This window comes from Heloderma suspectum, chromosome 4 (assembly GCF_057233095.1).
Source record: "Heloderma suspectum isolate Gila_16-S chromosome 4, 16-S_ref, whole genome shotgun sequence".
NCBI classification, from domain to species: domain Eukaryota; kingdom Metazoa; phylum Chordata; class Lepidosauria; order Squamata; family Helodermatidae; genus Heloderma; species Heloderma suspectum.
In genome coordinates this window covers 39,557,265-39,575,194 of record NC_139461.1, presented here as the reverse complement: position 1 = coordinate 39,575,194, position 17,930 = coordinate 39,557,265, and the positions used below count along the sequence as shown (strand labels likewise).

Below are 17,930 nucleotides of genomic sequence, written 5' to 3'. Positions count from 1 at the left end.
AGGCCAATTTTGTGCCCATATTTTGGTTGCGCCTGGGGCAGGTGACTCTGTCATCTCATCCTCATTACACTAATGAGCTGAAGCACCCCATCTGTCTCTTTGGGGGCTGGAACCATTAAAACTGATCCCCAATCCCCCAAATTAGAGGTGTCCAGATGTGTCCTAAGAAGGCAGAAGCACAAATAAAGCAATACATAGCATACTTCCTCCCCAGTGGCTAGGGATGTTTGTAGTTGCACTTAAAAGTAGTCCATGATCTGCACCAAGGAAAGGATGGATTTGCACATTAGCTATTTTTGCCTAGTTTTGCTTCTTCTAGATGCAAGGAGGGGCCCAGGCAAAGTGTGATGAGTGTAATTGCTTGTTTTCTTTTTATTTAATAGATTTCTATACCAGTTACCATATTGTAAAAACTCTCTTAAGTGCATTATGCATTAAAGTGCAAAATGCATTAAAATACATTAAAATGAAACATTTATAAAAACATTGAATCCAAGTACTGACAAAACTATAATTAACAAATTGGGTGGCACAACCAATCAGGTAAGGTCTGAGTAAAGTGAAGGGTCTTGGGGTTGTGGTGGACAGCTCAATAAAGAGGTCAACCCAGTGTGCAGCGGCTGTAAAAAAGGCAAACTCCATGTTAGGCATAATTAGAAAAGGAATTGAGAATAAAACTGCCAATATCATACTGCCCCTAGACAAATCTATGGTGCAACCACACTTGGAATACTGTGTACTGGTCACCACACCTAAAAAAAGATATTGTAGAGCTGGAAAAAGTGCAGAAAGGGGCAACTAAAATGATCAAGGGGCTGGAGAATCTCCCCTATGAGAGAAGGTTTCAACAGCTGGGATTGTTTAGCTTGGAAAAAAGGAGGCTAAGGGGAGACATGATAGAGGTCTATGAAATTATGCATGGTGTGGAGAATGTGGCTAGGGAGACATTTTTCTCCCTCTCTCAAAATACTAAAACCCAGGGTCATCCTATGAAGCTGACTGGTGGGAGATTCAGGACAGATAAAAAGAAGTACTTCTTCCCACAGCACATAATTAAACTATGGAATTCGCTATCACAGGATGTAGTGATTGATGGCCACAAATTTGGATGGCTTTAAAAGAGGGTTGGACAAATTCCTGGAGGAAAAGGCTATGGTTACTAGTCTTAATGGCTATGTGCTACCTCCAGTACCAGAGGCAGTGAGTCCATGTACACCAGTTGCTGGGGAATATGGGTGGGAGGGTGCTGTTGTGCTCATGACCTGCTTGTGGGTTCCTGGTCAACAGCTGGTCAGCCTCTGTGTGAACAGAATGCTGGACTAGATGGACCCTTGGTCTGATCGAGCATGGCTCTTATGTTCTTATGTCTTTAATTGGGGCCTAAAGCACACCACCGTTGGTGCCTCCCAAATATCAGGTGGGCACCACCACAGAGAAGGCTTGTTTCTGGGTTGCTGGAAGATGCCAATATGCATGTCGTGGTACAACCAGCAAGGCCTCCCCCAATGATCTTAATGATTGCACAGGACTATATCAGAGAAGGTGATCCACCAGGTAACTGAAGCTTCCTGTTCTCTCCTGGCTGCTAGAAGTCATATTCATCTTCCTCTACCACGTCATGAATGCTGGAGATCACACCTGCCATTGCCCACACACTTTCAAGACTATCTTCACAGCCTTAAGGTCTAGAAATGTGCTAGAGAGAAAGAAAGAATTATTTATTTATTATATTTATATCCCGCCTTTCCCCCTCCTCCTATTTTATCCTCACAACCACCACCACCACCCTGTGGGGTAGTTTGGGCTGAGAGTCTGTGACTGGCCCAAAGTCACCCAGTGAGCTTCCATGTCCAAGTGGGGCCTAGAACCCGGATCTCCCGACTCCCAATCCCACACTGAAACCACACTAGCTCTCAAGTTGTAGGATCCTGGGTTTTGCAGCCAGTATCAAAATCCACAGATGCTCAATGCAGTGGCAGAATACGAACAGGCCTGCCAGTAACCTATTGTCCACCTTCCTGCTTCCTGGTTACACAAAACTGACCTTGGACCAAACAATGCAAAGCTCTGGGTCTAAGTCCCAGAATCTGCTTTAGGCCCTAGATAAAAGCACTTTTGGATTTGGGTAGGCTGAGCACATTCAGCAGCCAGTGATTCCAGTGGGATTTCCCAGTGGAATCAGTGATTCCAGTGGGATTTCCCAGTGCTTAGCTTTTTTGGAATGTGGGCTCCTTTGATTTCAGTGCCATAAATTGGGTTTATGAGGCTAACGTTAAGCATGCCACGCTGGATGTTTTAATCTTATTGCTTCGTCAGCTCCGATCATTTGGAAGGCAAGCAGCACAGCGGGTGCTGTACCCATCGTTATTTCTTTGTCTTCTCCTGCCATACAAGCCATGGCAAGCAGGGTAACTCATGTGGGAGTTATGAGTCAAAACCTAACTTCCTGCAGACCTCAGAGCAAGAGTTGTGTTCCACAATAGCTTCAAAGGAAAGGTGCGCTTTGGGATACCTGCCCACAGCTTTTACTGGTGATCCAGTTAATGGCGGGTGTGTCGTTGGCGCTCCATACACTCACTATGTGCCTAAACATGCCTCTGCAATAGACACTCCTTTGGCTGGTAACTCTTGCTTCTATCCCTGTTGGTACGAGCGATCCCCAATCTAGTGCCCTCTGGATGAGTTGGACTACAACTTCTACCATCCCCAGCCAGATCACTTGCACTTAGGCCTTGCTGGTGGGCTTCCCAAAGGCATCTTGTTGGCTGCAGTGCAAACTGGGCATTTGACCAGATTGGCCTTTGGTCTGATCCAGCAAGGCTCTTCTTGAGCTCAAGCAAGCTCTGCAATCAAGATAGCTGCAGGCATTTCTAGACATGATGTGATACATCCAAACTGTTGTCCTAAGCACTGGGCGAAATGGTCAATTCCAGTCCTAAGACTCTTCTGGATACCTGATGACTCTGGGCCAAAACAGACATGACTTTAAATCTATCTCTAGCAGCTACATGCCACCATTTTTACTCTAGAGTAGGTGCAGAGGCTCTGATCCAGACTGGGACCCTAGCATGGGTGGTGAGGGGGGTGCTTTTAAGATCCAGATTGGGCTCCTTGAGCCTAGAGTAAAAATGAAAAAAATACGTAGCTGCTAGATACAGATTTAATGTCTGGTTTGGCCGTCTATCCCGGGTAGAATAGGGTTTGCACACGCTTCCTGGATAACTGGTTTCACTTCCCAGCTGTTCTGAATATGTTTGGTGCAATCAGACAGTAACAAATGGAAAACGGTCAATCATCTTCCCACCCCCAGGATCACCTGGAAACACTCTAAGCCTCAGGAAGCCCGACATCTGCCTCAAATCTTGATACAAATCCTGCAACACATTTCCTGATACAGCTGGGAAGCATTTTCCAGTATCCACCAGGAAACCCATTGCGCTTTCTGTATCCCTTGAATAACACACAGTCCACTTCAAGAATCCAACCAAAAGCTGTAGGCACATGCCAGAATAAGGCATGTGCCTACAGATATCCTGTGGCTAGACGGCCATAGGATATCTGGTTTTCTGGGAACTGACCTCGGAGCCCGGGCTCCAAGATTGGTTCCTGGAGAACTGAGCTTCCCTGCCCCCTTCCGTGCTGCCTCGCAGGGGAACAGCCCTACGCTCTGCACTCAGAAGAGGAGTTCAGAGCGGCCAGATCGGGGCATTCCGGGGGGCATTCCAAGGTGGGGAAGGTGGAAATGCTGGTACGACACATCCTACCTGTTGTCCGGCAGCCTCCTCCCCCGCTCTGCCTTCCTGCGGCTAGACAGCCGAAATTGGCTGTCTAGCCGCAAACCCAGGGCAGGAGAAACACAGCGGGAATGATCCCCTCTGTGCTTCTCCTGCCCTGCATTGGATAGGCAGTCGCCTCCCGGTTCGGAGGTGGCCACCTATCCCCATAGGATTGTGCCCTAAAATAGTCTCTTGAGGACCTGACCACCTGTTACATTAATGATGTGGCTTGTAGTAGCTAAGGCAGGGTTTTTCAAAAATTTAATCCTAAAAATGGAGTGGTGGTAGTGGTGGGGATTCCCAGGGGGACCTCAGCATGTAGGTAGAGGACATTTAATTGTTTCGTTCTCACTTGTGATCCTGACAAAAAGTGCCCCCCTCCACACTGCAACTAGGGATAGAAAAAAGCTCCCATGGGTGCCAATTTTTTTTTCTACTCACAATTGCAGTGTGTGTGTGTGTCCAGATGGAAATGGAAATCCAGACAGGAGGGGCTGTAGCTCAGTGGTAGAGCACATTCTTTGCATGCAGAAAGTCCCAGGTTCAATCCCTGGCATCTCCAGGTAGGGCTGACTTTTTTTTTTTAAACAATTCCTGTTGAGGCTACAAGCCATACTGTTAATGGCTGTGTTGGCTGGGAATTATGGGAGTTGCAGTCCAACATCAGGCTGAGGAAGGCTGGCACAGAAGATCAGAATCAAGCTTTATGACCTTCTGCCTCTTTAGATCTCCAACAATAGCATGGGAAAGGCAAGCCCATGAACGTTATCTCTTCGAAGATAAAGAATTCTCACCATGCAAAACAATTATCTTGCGGCGTTTCTTTTGAAGCCTTAATTAAACAATCAAGCAGGGCGTTTGCTCCCAGGCTCTGCTGTGTGATGCCGTTATGGCAACGTGTGTGTGTCATAGCAGGCCCAGGAAGCTGCCAGCTGTTGCATTGCCCATCAGCATCCTGTTGTTTGCGTATGCATGTGTGTGTTTCCTACCAGTGTCTGCTTTTTAAAAATATGCACTGCGCACCATCAGTGGTGAAGGAGGCTGAAACCTGCTGGGCAACTTTTGCAGCCTCATGAAAGGGTGTGGCTTAATGAAGCACTCTGCAGCAAACTCTAAGACTGTAATTGCCTGGCATGAATCATTTGGTTGCAATGACTTTATTAACCTCAGACAAGTTCCTGCAGGTGTAAGGGGGTGAGCTTGGCGGGGGGGCGGGGGAACGGGACATGCCTCATCCCAGGATTTGCATTTATCTGAATGTTCATTCTGTTGCTACACCTGCCATTCATGCTGTTACTGCAAAAAGTTCTGGATCCCAGGACAACCCTGAATCCCCATCCAGAATGAGCAGTGGTGTTTCCCCTGCAGCCTGCTCCTCCCTTGGAGCAGGGCTGGCGTCAAAGGTTGGCATGGTTGGGCACCTGCTGAGGCCCCACACCCCAGCAGGGGCCCACTGACAAGAGCCCCTGGACTTGCTTCTCCTCTTCACCGCTGCAGCTTGTTTATCTGCCACTCGCTCTGCGCCAGACAATGGTGATGGTGGCGAGGAGGAGCAGGAAGGCCACTGCCTGCTGGCTCATGGGCTCTGTGTCTGTCAAGCCAGCGAGTTTGCGATGGGAGAGAGGAGGAGGAGCCAGCGCAGCTGATGACAGCGGTGGTGAGGAGGAGACGCACTGAGGGAGGGGCCCGCTGAGAGTGTCTTGCCCCAGGGCCCTCAAAACCCTGGAGCTGGCACTGCTGTGGCCTGCTCCCGGAGCACCCTCCCCGACCACCTCAGTTCAACCCTCCAGCTTGGAACTGGGAGTATGGAATCTGCTTGCGGTGTTTCTCAGAGCGTCCAGGTTACCAGTGTTTCACTCACCTACCAGCACCTCAGGCTGACAGCTGCTTCTTTGTCTTGAAGCCTTCCAGAGGTGTGGCCTACTTTACAGAGGACAGTCTGGAGAAGGGAGAGCCCAGGGCCTTGAAGCTGACTCTCGACATTTGGCACCTGGGCAGCAGACTGAGCGGATACACAGACCACCTGCCCACAATCCACTGTTGTGGGATGTATTATATAGCTTATTTAAAGCAGGGTGGGCAACATCTGCAAGTTGGGGGCCAATTTCCCACTGGAAGCCATGGGTAAAAGGTAAAGGTGTCCCCAACCAGTCGTGTCCGACTCTAGGGTGCGGTGCTCATCCCCGTTTCTAAGCCGAAGAGCCAGCTCTGTCCGAAGACACTTCCATGGTCATGTGGCCGGCATGACTGAACACCGAGGTGCACGGAACGCTGTTACCTTTCCCGCCGAGACGGTACCTATTTATCTACTTGCAATTTCTTGCTTTCGAACTGCTAGGTTGGCAGAAGCTGGGACTGAAGACAGGAGCTCACTCGGTCACGCAGCACTCGGGTCTCGAACTGCTGACCTGCCGACCTTCCAGTCTGCAGTTCAGCGTCTTAACCACTAAGGGACCCCCCCCCAATCGCCACTGATGAATTTGCTGTGGCAGTGGAAGCACACACCCCCAGCACAAAAATAAGGCGTGCGGGGAGCGCACACCTTGCTTAGAAACAGAACCTGGGAAGATTCTGGTGCGCTCCTTGTTTTCATGCAAAATTGCAAGGGGAGGGTTGCCACAGCAGCAAATTTAGCAGCAGCAGCAGCAGCAGGGTGAACAGAAGCCACGGTATCAACAAGGGGTGGGCACACCTCATGTGGCCCATGGGCCACATGTTACCCATCCCTGATTTGCAGTACAGTAATTATTTCTAAATATGCATCTATTCCTGTAAGTCAGCATATGCAAACTTAAGTGCAAATCATCCTCTTGTCCTCTCTTTTGGTGATGCATAAGTGGCCACCCTACATAACCAGTGTGCTCCTGAGCCAATCCTAGGAGAACTAGGCTAGTCATCCACCTCCTGACACCTGTTCTCTGCAGGGTCCTCTTAGGAATCCATTTTGCCATGTAGGAGCTGGCAATCTGCGAGCTGGTCCTGCGCGGTAAAGACAACACGTAAATGGCACAATCGCACAGGCTGATTGTGAGTGACTTTCCCCACAAAATGGGCAAGCACGCACGTGCAGGCACACTCCTTCCTGGTGGGTCATTTATCTTGTACTCCTGGATTTGCTTTTTACTTTTTCAAAATCGGAATATATTTGTTGACAAGTGGGATCCTGCAGCAAAACGTTGCACTGTGGAGTGCTCCTGTTCAAGAGTTCCAGCCAGCCATGCCCTCTTTCAAGGTACTCCATTCCATTCCATTCCTCCTCCTGCCACTTTCCCATCCCCCGCAAGAGTCAGTCAGTGTTCTGTGTCCACTGAGCATGCTCAGTTGTCATTGTGTTGTTTTGGGTGTCCCCAAGGCGAATATGAATTACTCCCAGGAGACCAAGGAGAGAAGCTTTTGGCAGCAGATAGAATATCTTTTTCTTTCAGGCTGTTGATGTACTATAAATGAGTGATGTAAGTATGATGTGGTCATGTGGGTGGGCTGATCTAGAGGAGTATCTGGTAGCCAGATAACTCACAGGGGCTTCACATGATGAACCAGTCAGCTGAGCCACATACTGTCAGGGCCAGAAATATTGGAACAAGGATAACCGTTTTGGCAGTTGGCCTCTGTACACCACCACATTGAAGTTGAAAGGAAACACACCCAGATGGGAGTGAAGTCAAGACTTTCAGCTGTAATTCAAGGGGTTTGACAAAAGTGGGGCACTAACCATTCAGGAAGTACAGCCAGTGGCATACACCACCCCCATCGTTAGTGGCTCATTAGTAATGGAACAAACCAACTTCATTTCAAACTTAAGGACTGCCTTTAATACCTGGATGAAAATCTTTTGCAGTCAATGACTGCCTGAAGTCTGGAACCCATGGACATGACCAAATGCTGAGTTTCCTCCCTCGAGATGCTTTGCCAGGCCTTGACTGCAGCTGCCTTCAGCTGCTGCTTGTTTGTGGGTCTTTCTGCCTTCAGTCTTGTCTTCAGTAAGTGAAAAGCATGCTCTATTGGGTTGATATCAGGTGACTGACTTGGCCATTGAAGAACATCCCACTTCTTTGCCTTGAGAAACTCTTGGGTAGCTTTTGCTGTTTGTTTTGGGTCATTATCCATCTGCAATATGAAGCGGTGTCCCATCAGTTTGGCAGCATTTGGCTGAATCTGAGCAGAAAGTATAGCCCTATACACTTCAGAATTCATCCTGCTGCTTTTATCAGCAGTCAGGTCATCAAGAAACACCAACGACCTGGTTCCATTGGCAGCCATACATGCCCATGCCATAACACTGCCTCCACCAGGTTTGACAGATGATGGGGTATGCTTTGGATCATGAGCTGTTCCTTTCCTTCTCCATACTTTTCTCTTCCCATCATTCTGGTACAAGTTAATCTTGGTTTCATCAGTCCAAAGAATCTTATTCCAGAACTGGGCAGGCTTTTGTAGATGTTTGCTGGCAAAGGCTAATCTGGCCTTTCTGTTCTTGAGCGTTACCAGTGGTTTGCACCTTGTTGTGAAGCCTCTGTATTTATATTCATAAAGCCGTGTCTTGACTGTAGATGTTGACAATGACATGCCTACCTCTGCAAGAGCGTTCTTGTTGTGAAAGGGTTCCTCTTCACCATGAGCAGCATTCTGCAGTCATCCACTTTAGTTGTCTTCCGTGGTCTTCCAGGTCTTTTGCTGTTGCTGAGCTTGCCAGTTAATACCTTCTTTTTCAGGATGTTCCAAACTGTTGTGTTGGCCACTCCCAACGTTTTTGCTGTCTCTCTGATGGGTTTGTTGTTTCCTCAGCCTAATGATGGCCTCCTTCACTCGCATGGACACCTCTTTGGACCTCATGTTGGGGGTTCCAGTGAACAGCTACCAAATGCAAATATAACACTCAGAACCACCTCCAGGCCTTTTATCTGCTTGATTGGTCATGGGGTACCCAGGAAACAGGCCACACCTGGCCATGCAGCTGCTTATCAGCCATTCGTTCCAGTACTTATGAGCCACCAACGATGGGGGTGTGTGTATGCCATTGGCTGTCCTTCCTGAATGGTTAGTGCCCCACTTTTGTCAAGCCCCTTGAATTACAGCTGACAGTCCTGACTTCGCTCCCATCTGGGTGTGTTTCCTTTCAGCTTCAATGTGGAGGTATACAGAGGCCAACTGCCAAAACAGTTATCCTTGTTCCAATATTTCTGGCCCTGACTGTAGGTGTGGTACTCCCTTGCTGGAGGTATTGAAGAACCTTGGATAGCTCATTTAGAGTTCTGACTGAGCGCATTCACCACCCCACTGATATCGGAGTCACCCAGCGTCTGGGGAAGCTATCTGTCAGGAATGCTGTAGCTGCAACTTGCAGGGCAGAGCCTGCAGGAAGCAGGGGTTTGGACTAGATGATCTCCGAGATCCCTTCCAATTCTATGATTCTAAGGGCAGGGCTGGACAAAGGATATACAAGGGGGATATTTTGGATGAAATCAGTCTTGGACCAGGAGTTCCGGCCCTGCTGCTGGGCTTAAGCTACCAGGCAGACTTGGAAGAAGTATCTAGACCAAACCTCCCCAAACTGGTGCTCTCCAGATGTGTTGGACTGCAACTCCCATCATTCCCAGCCAGCATGGCCAATGTTCAAGAATGCTATGAGTTGTAGTCTAAAGGATCTGGAGGGCACCAGGCTGAAAAAGGTAGGATTAGATCTACAGTTCAAATCAAAGATGATTGAGTAAGTTCTTAAAGCCAATTTTTTTAGAAGAACCTATTCAGGTTCTCAGGTATTCATTGCAGGACATAAATTAGGCAGAGGGGACATATACATAAAAGCTGAAATACAATCCTTTGGCTATTCATTCCAAAATACCCCCATGGATTCCACTGACACCATATTTTTCTTCACTGAAGACTGGAATCTGAAACTAAGGAATGAAAACAATTTATCAACAGTAAAGCAACAGAAAGGGGCATCATACTTTAGCGGGAATTATTTTGAGAATAACATAGTCTGACTTCTATAATCCTGAAATCCGTTATGTGGTGGGTTCCCAGTGCTGGTTTCAGGTTTCTGAGGACCTTTAGGCAAGGCACCCCCCCAGGGCCCCCTCCCTCCATGACTAGTTCACCTTCTCACCAGTGGAGGCAGGTGGCTCTGAAGTCAGTGGAACGGTGAATCCACTCCAGGTTTCAGACACCTTGGAGAGCTCCTTCAGAGTTCTGGCTGGTTCTGTCTGAAACCTGGCATGGATTCACTGCACCACTGACATTGGAGCCGCCAGTGCTTCTCACCACCTCTTGTGTCTGCCACCAGGAGCCACCAGGGCAAGACGCAGTGGCAGCAGCCTAGGTACCATAGCCCTGACCTGTGCGGGACCAACAGCTTGCTGCTCCCTGAGAAATTTCCTGGCCGGGGTCATTCTCCTCCATGAGAACATGTCTACTCAGAAGTAAGTCACATTGAGTTCAATGAGACTTACTCCCAGGTAAGTGGATATAGGACTGCAGTGTAAATCTCTTAACCCCACACTCTGTTTTTTAGATTCTGTCCTGCTCCCAGTTTCTGCTGTTCGGTGCAGTTTTAAAGTTTTTAAAATGTTTTTAACATTTTAAATTGTTTTTAAAGTTTTCAAATGTTGAAGATTTTCTTTTAATTTTTAAAAAGTTTTTAAATTTGTGCACTTTTTCATTGTAAGCCACCTTGGGGGCTCTATTTGGGCCAAAAGGCAAATAAGTCATCATCATCATAGTTCTCAGGGACCACAGCTGAGGGTTGGGGTCCAGGGGTCGCTCTGCCCCGGGGCTGCAGAGTAGTAAGACACAGTGTCCCAGATGGTTAGATGCCAACAATGAGCTCCATTCAGCAAAAGTGAATGCAAACCTGAGAGCTCAAAAACGATTCAAAGCCAGTCACACATTAGCATAGGAATCTATTGTTTCGGGTCTATTGGACATTACTTTAATAAAGGTTTGTCAAACTAATTGTTGGAGGTGTAATGCAGTCAATGCTTCTCTCATTCATATGTTTTGGAAATGCCCAACAGTTGCCTCCTTTTGGGAAAAACTTATTATATGGATAAATTTTGTATGAGAAAGCTCTTCAATGTTTACTGATGTAAATGTTCTCTTAAATTACTTACCTGCTTTTTGGAATGTATCACACCATCAGCGTAAATTAATCTTTCGTGCCCTTTTGGTTGCTAAAAGACTGATATTACAATACTGGAAGGATAAAAGCTCACCACCTATAATGCAATGGATTACAGTGGTACATAGGCGTAACTTGCAAATGGACTTATATTTGGATATCTAGTCTGCTTTTACTGAAGTTTAAGTGTAACCTATTCGTTCTCTCTTTTTTCTCCCTAGAGTATTGTAATATTTGAAACTAAGATTTTTAGAATATGTTGTTATATTCTTAATATTTTTAATTTTTTTGGTTTTGTTATTTATGTATTTATTTTGTTAAAATTCACAATAAAAAAATTGAAAAAAAAAGCATAGGAATCTAGGGCCACCTACTGTAATACAGGCACAGGAAGACCGAGACACACAGGGATAACATAACACACCAGTTTCTAGCTTCCCAAAGCTGCACACCCAGGAAGCCTTCCTTCAGAAAATATTAAATGATTGTCACCTCCATTGTAAAGCACCAGGAAGTTGTGTGCGTGTGTGTGTGTGTGGGGGGGAATCCCAATTACCAGAGAAGTGAGAATTTATATCAGATCTGACATCAAACTGAGTTAGAATTAGAGAGTTTTGCCTCCTCGATCAACAGGTACACCATTCATTATAATACCATAGGCATCTATTAGCATATTTGGCAGAGAAATTTTAGTATGCTTTGATTCAAAGATCAATAGCATATTTAGAGCATACAAGATTTCTTTTGCAACTCGGAGAAACAGATATTTTCCCCAAACCTAGATCATGATTAATTTTTCGCAGCATGTTAGGGATTCAACAGAACAATTGCATTAGATGGGTTTATGATCCCCTTCCCCATAAGCAGAAAGTTAAAAAGTGTTGAAAGGAGATGCTGCTAGGAATTCAGATTTGCTCTTTGAGCTATGGCTCAAAACAGACTTTCTTGCCTACCATTTGTATAATTAAACATAGTTTCCCTACCTATTACTGCAGGGTGCTTTAGTCCATATCACTGAAAATGGTAGAGCCGAAATGTTGTTATATTTCCGTTAATCCAAAAATGCAACCCTATTTCAACCAGGGAAAGTAGGGAAAAGCAATTCTTACTCCTGAGAATCTAGGGAGGTTAAAGCCTCCCACCCAACCCCACTATCCCAGCTACTTGGATCATGATCACCGGGAGGAGGAAGACGCTTTATCCTTGACCTCCTCCCTGTTGGGGATATTGCAACCCCATCTGAAAGTTACAGGAAGGGGGCAGTTTTGCAGTTAGTTCATGGGGATTTGGGCATAGCTAGCCTTAGGATCTCTATAGCCTACAGTGTGGCTTCCTGTGTTACTGCCCCCCTCAACTTCCTCCATTGCCAGGCACGCACATGTTTGCTCTCTCTCACTCCTGGTGGTATTATAGAACACAAATGGACTGAACAAACTCTTTTTAGAAACCCTGCACTGTTTCTGCATCTATATGGAATAATATTTGTGAGTAAAGCTGCTTTTCCATCCTTCACTAAAGGAAGGTTTGGCCTCTTTTTTAGCCTTTTGAGTGCATGTGGGACTGGTAAACACACATTCTGTTCTGCCTTTTGTTTTTCTCTGCTAACTGCCTTTTTAACAGGAGGCAGCAATACCAAATAATCCCATCACTCCTGGCAATCAAGACCCAAGTTGCTGGGATGGGGGAGGAGGGGTATGTGTGCATGCAGGGCAGTGGTGGTGTATCCCCAGGGGGTCCAGGGGGTTAAAAGTGGCCCCTAAAGTTGGCCAGTTTCAGACAACTTCCCCTGTCCCACTGCAGCCCCATAAGAGATGGCCCATAACATTCGGTAGATCTCAGAAATCCGCTGGAGCAGCTTTTCCCAACTGGATGCCTGGCTGGGGGATACTGGGAGTTGTAGTCCAACACATCAGGAGGGTATCAGAAGGCTGCCCTGTACAAGGGGTTACAGTGGGGAGGAGGGAAAGGGCAGATCCAGTGCGTGAGGATCCCTTCCACCTGCACAATGTTGGATATCACCCGGGTTTTCTAGCAAGAGGAAGAAGAATGATTATAGCCATAAACTGCTACGGGTTCCTCAGCTACAGTAAGGACATCTCTTCCTATTGCTGTCTCTCAACAGCTACATCCATCAACCATATCATGATTTGTTTATGAGTCATATTACACACCATGGTGAAATGAATGTACAGGAATGGTTGCTAATTATAGCTGCAAGAAGAGGTAGAATTGGGGGTCAAGTTCAGGGCTGAGGATGGGTGAGAAGTTAATTTGGTTCACATTTCAATGTAAATTTGGTACCTAAACACAAAGCTAACCTAAATGCAAACTGCAACACAGACCTCGAAATCTGTATGTTTCTGAAGTTTGCAATGCAGTTTATATGCATACAAAAATGTGTAGTTTTGAAACACTACAGACAAAAACGTGTATAATTTGAAAAATGCACACAAATATGTATGAATTTTCATGTGGACAATTTTCTTTTTGTGATCCTATGTGGAAATGGGACAGAAGAAACTTAGCAGTGGAAAAATGAAAACCTGAGTGAAATTGAGCTTAACACATTTGCCTATCCATGAATGAATGCTCAGACATCTTCTTAAAACTAATCTCTGTACACAAGCTTTCCCTGTAGTATGAGCAACCAGCTATGGTTTGTAGCACAGAGTAGAGTGTGCAGTTGTATTGCAGATTAATTTGTATTGTGCTGTTTTATTTGAATATTAAATGCAATAAATAGTAATAACACTGGGTGGTTTCCAATGGGAGATGTCTGAGCGGTTCCAGGGAGTTTGTGGACCTTACAGGAATGGGAGGGAATGCAAAAGTTCTTTTCAAACTACATGAAAATGTGGAGACCAAGGGAAGGATTTGTGCTTCCAGTTTCTTCTGCAGCACAAACAGCTGGAGTGGCTCTGAAATTCCATTAAAGGCTGCCAGTAGGGATGAACCTATTGTGTAAAATCCATCCCGTCTGCATTTCGCAGATTGTCAGGCAACTTTCATTCTGTTGTCTGTTCATCGATTGAATCCGATTTTTTTTAGTTCCCAAATTTGCATAAATGCGCACTTGCACAAATCCCCCCCAAATGCACAAATCCCCCCAAAATGTGCATTTTCACACTTTAGCCTATGAGGGAAATGCACAATTCCAGCCATTTAAAAAAATGCGTATTTTTCTATTACTAAATTTGCACAAAATTCCAGAAAGTTAGAAAAACAGACCACACAGCCACGAAATCCACCTGACTGGGGAAAAGCCAGTCCGCTGTGGAATCCGTCGGTCAGATTCATAAAAATCTGAACTCATTTGATTCTGTTGCAGATTTCTCCAACATTCCTAGCTACCAGTACTACATTTCACATCTTAGAAACTGTAGAGCACATCAGTAGTAGCAATGCTGCTAAATTGTTCACATTTAATCAGCTCAAAATACAAATTTGACCAGCTCCTAATGCTCAGCCAATTCGCTAATCAAGTACTACTCTCTCCGTGGATGCTTTCTTTATTGACACACCTCAGTCACAGAATTTTACAGAGGGTCCTGACATCATCGTCCTCTACTTGTAATACTTCCGTGTTTTCCCATGGCTTCTTCTGCCTTTTTTCTTACCATGGAAAATCTATCTATCTATCTATCTATCTATCTATCTATCTATCTATCTATCTATCTATCTACAAATGGAATTGCTGCACAATGTCTTTTGATTGCTAGCGCTAGGACCCCATCATCTCAAAGCACCCTGTCTCTCCACAAAATTCTCAAATGACTTTAAATGATTAATGAGTTTGGGTATGTATATGGTCTGTGTTCAAACCAGCCAAGAGCCCAAAGCCACTTTTTGGTAGGTTTGTTAACCTCTTACTATGCTTGAAAGTTTCACTGAAACTGGCATATGCTGCATGGAATTTACATGTGATTTATGAAACAATGCAGTGATGTCTATTTATGCCCCTGGCCAAGCATCCCTTGCTGGTGAGTATCTTCTGTACTAGGGATCCTTCACATAAGTAGGTAGGTGTGTGCGTGTGTACGCGCACGTGTGTGTGTTTATTTATGTATTGTATTGCCCCTATCCTAATCGTTACCCACCTACGTAACTGTTTTTCCGGCCCAGCATGGGGATTTTCTTTAGGGGATGGTTACTGTGCAAGTGGAATAATAATAATAGTAATAATAACAACAACATTTCTTAGATGCCTTTCTCAAAAAAAGATTCAAGGTGACTTACAACAGAATTTAAAAATACACAATTTAAAACAGCTACAACAATTATCCATTAAAATACAAACACCTCATTAAACAACTCAAACATGAGTGACAAACATAAACAATTCAACTAATGCATGAAAGAGCCCATCATAAGCCATCAAATGTCTGGGAATAGAAGGAAGTCTTAACCTGGCTCTAAAAGGTTGACAATGTTGGTGTCAGAAGGCCTTGCGGGGGACAGCATTCCATAATTGGGGGGCCACCACAGAGGAGGCCCTCCCCCTTGTTGCCATCCTCTGAACTGACCTTGGAGAAGGCTCTCTGAGGAGGGCCTCAGATGTAAATTGTAGGGTACAGGTAGGTTCAACACCTGACAGAGAGGTGCTCTTTCAGGTCTGGAGGTCCCGAGCTGGATAAGGCTTTGTTAAGTGAAAACCAGCAGCTTGAATTGGCCTCCGAAATGTGTTTCTTTTTCCTCTCATGGCTTTTGGAAGCCTGATATATCTCCTCCCTTCCTTATAGGAAGACACTGGGACCTCATGTGCCCATTCTTCTGCCGCTTATTGTGGTTTTTTTTTTTTGGATGACTACAGTGATTCTATCACTGATTTCCCTTTCTTGCTTTTTGTGCTGCTTTGGTCAGGCAGACCTGAGATCCCCTAGGCACCACAGGACTACTGTGCTTGTGTGTTCTGCTGCAGAAAATCAGGTTGGTAGTAGGTACGGGGCAATATCAGAAGGCAGCCTGCCTCTTGAAAAAAAAAAGAAAAAACTTTAAAAGGTACGAGTAAAGAGTTTCTCCTGAAATCAAGTTTCTGCATGATTGCAACAGAGAGAACGAAAGAGGTAGCATGTGGCCTTGACTTACACTAACCAACGCATAATATTTCTCATATGTTAGTTTTTAAGATGCTAATCTAATTCACACTCAGCCAGCAGTTCATAATGTGGCACAGATGATCATATAGCTAGCTAACAAGGGAAAAGAAGTTAACTGCAAAGATAGATTTCCACATGCTTGCAGAAGTGCATGGACTCTTATTCAGGTGTTAGGTCTACTCTCAAAGAACACACAGAAGGGGTGTGGCTATGTGTTTTGGCTCCACCCCCAACACCCCCAGCCTTGCCCCCTCCACTCCCAACCTTTGTGTCTTCAGTGTGAAGGCCAGAGGGGAGATTCTAGGCACGTTCAGCTGAGGATGCAAAGACTCTCTTTGCATTCAGTGCACACGTGTGGGTGTGGAGGGGCGAGACTGGGGAGAGATTGGTCCACATGTCTCCGCCCTTGACTGCATTCCTTGAACACAAGTAGACCCAACGCCCAAATAGGGCTCAACAAGGATTACATTCCTGACTAGTTTTGTTTTGCTTTGTTTATTCCAGTGGCATGAAGCAAGAGACGCCACACCAGTGCTCAGTTACAAGGGCTGTCTCATTCAAAGCATCTAGGTTGGTGTCATGCTCCCAGAGAGGTGCACAGCTAAGAACTTGAGGTGGACAGCAAGCATCACAGCTGCTAGGGATGGGCAAACCTGTCCATTTCAGTTTCCCACTGTTTCTCATTTTTCCAGTCTTAAGTTTGGCTCCCCCTGAACTTGGAGAATTTCTCTAGTCTTATGTTCAGCTTGTCCTGAAGTCTGAGAATTTTTTTAAAAGTCTGTGTGAAAATTCATAACCATTTTTGTGCACATTTCTCCGAATAGGTGGACTTTTGTATACTTTTTTTGCCGAATATACAGTTTTTGCAAACAATTTTCCTAATAAGAATGTATTTTTGAACATTTTTTCCCTGTTGTATACATTTTTTTTTTTTTTACTAGAGTGGTGCACTGCAAAATCTGGAGAAATAGGAACTTCAAGGGATAACTGAGTTTCGGTTTCGGTTTGCATAGTGGTTCGAAACTGCAAAATTAGGTAACGTGGAGGGACAAGTGACAGAAGAGCTTTCCATCATCAGTACTTCACAAACAACAGTCCAGCTACCTACAACATCATTTGTAACAAGGGAAGAGAACATGCAGCCGTCCAGATGTTGTTGGATTACCCCCGACCACTGGCCATGCTGGCTATGGCTGATGGGATTTAATGTCAAACAAGAACTGGAGGGCCTCCGGTTCCTCACATCTGGCATACAAGTTACCCTACCCTGGCAGCATAACCCCCAGCACAAAACATAAAAACATAAGAAGACCAGTGTAGGACCAGGCCAAAGGCCTATCTAGGCCTGCTTTCTGTATCCACAGTGGCCAGCCAGATGCCAATGGGAAGCCCACAAGCAAGACATGAGCACAGTTAACAGCTCCTGCTTGTGTTCCTGAACAACTGAAGGTAATATGTAGCCATCAGGACTGGGGGCTACTGATAGCCACATCCTCCCCAAATTTTTCTAATCCCTTTTTAAAGCCATCCAAATAAGTGGCCATCACTTACATCTTGTGGAAGTGAATTCCATAGTTTTAACTATGTGCTGTGAAGAACCTCCTTCTATTTATCCTGAATCTCCCATCATTCATTGGATTTCTATTATTATGAAAGGAAAACTTCTCCCAATCTACTTTCTCCACACCATGCATTGCTTTGTACACCTCTATCATGTGCCTCCTTACTTGCCTTTTTCCCTAAGCTAAAAAGCCCCAAACATTGCAGCCTTTCCTCATAGGGGAGTTATGTCAGCCCCACGATCATTTTGTTGCTCTTTTCTGCGACTTTTCCAACTCTGTAATATCCTTTTTGAGGTGCAGTGACCACAACTATACACAATATTGCAAGTGTGCTTGCAACATAGATTTGTATGGTGATGTTGGCAGTTTTGTTTTT

General features: G+C 45.4%; 1 protein-coding gene across 2 annotated transcripts in view; it reads right to left on the bottom strand.

Annotated features, from left to right (window-relative positions):
• Positions 1–347: 347 nt before the first annotated feature.
• Positions 348–17,930, bottom strand: part of ZNF706 (zinc finger protein 706) — a 39,315-nt gene continuing 21,732 nt past the window's right edge. Inside the window, exon 8 of one of the 2 annotated variants that reach the window (XR_014790025.1) lies at positions 348–1,696. The gene's annotated coding sequence lies outside the window, so the exon portion shown is untranslated. Of the gene's footprint in view, positions 1,697–15,673; positions 15,865–17,930 lie in introns of those variants that run through there. The other variant, XR_014790024.1, reaches the window with a different exon arrangement.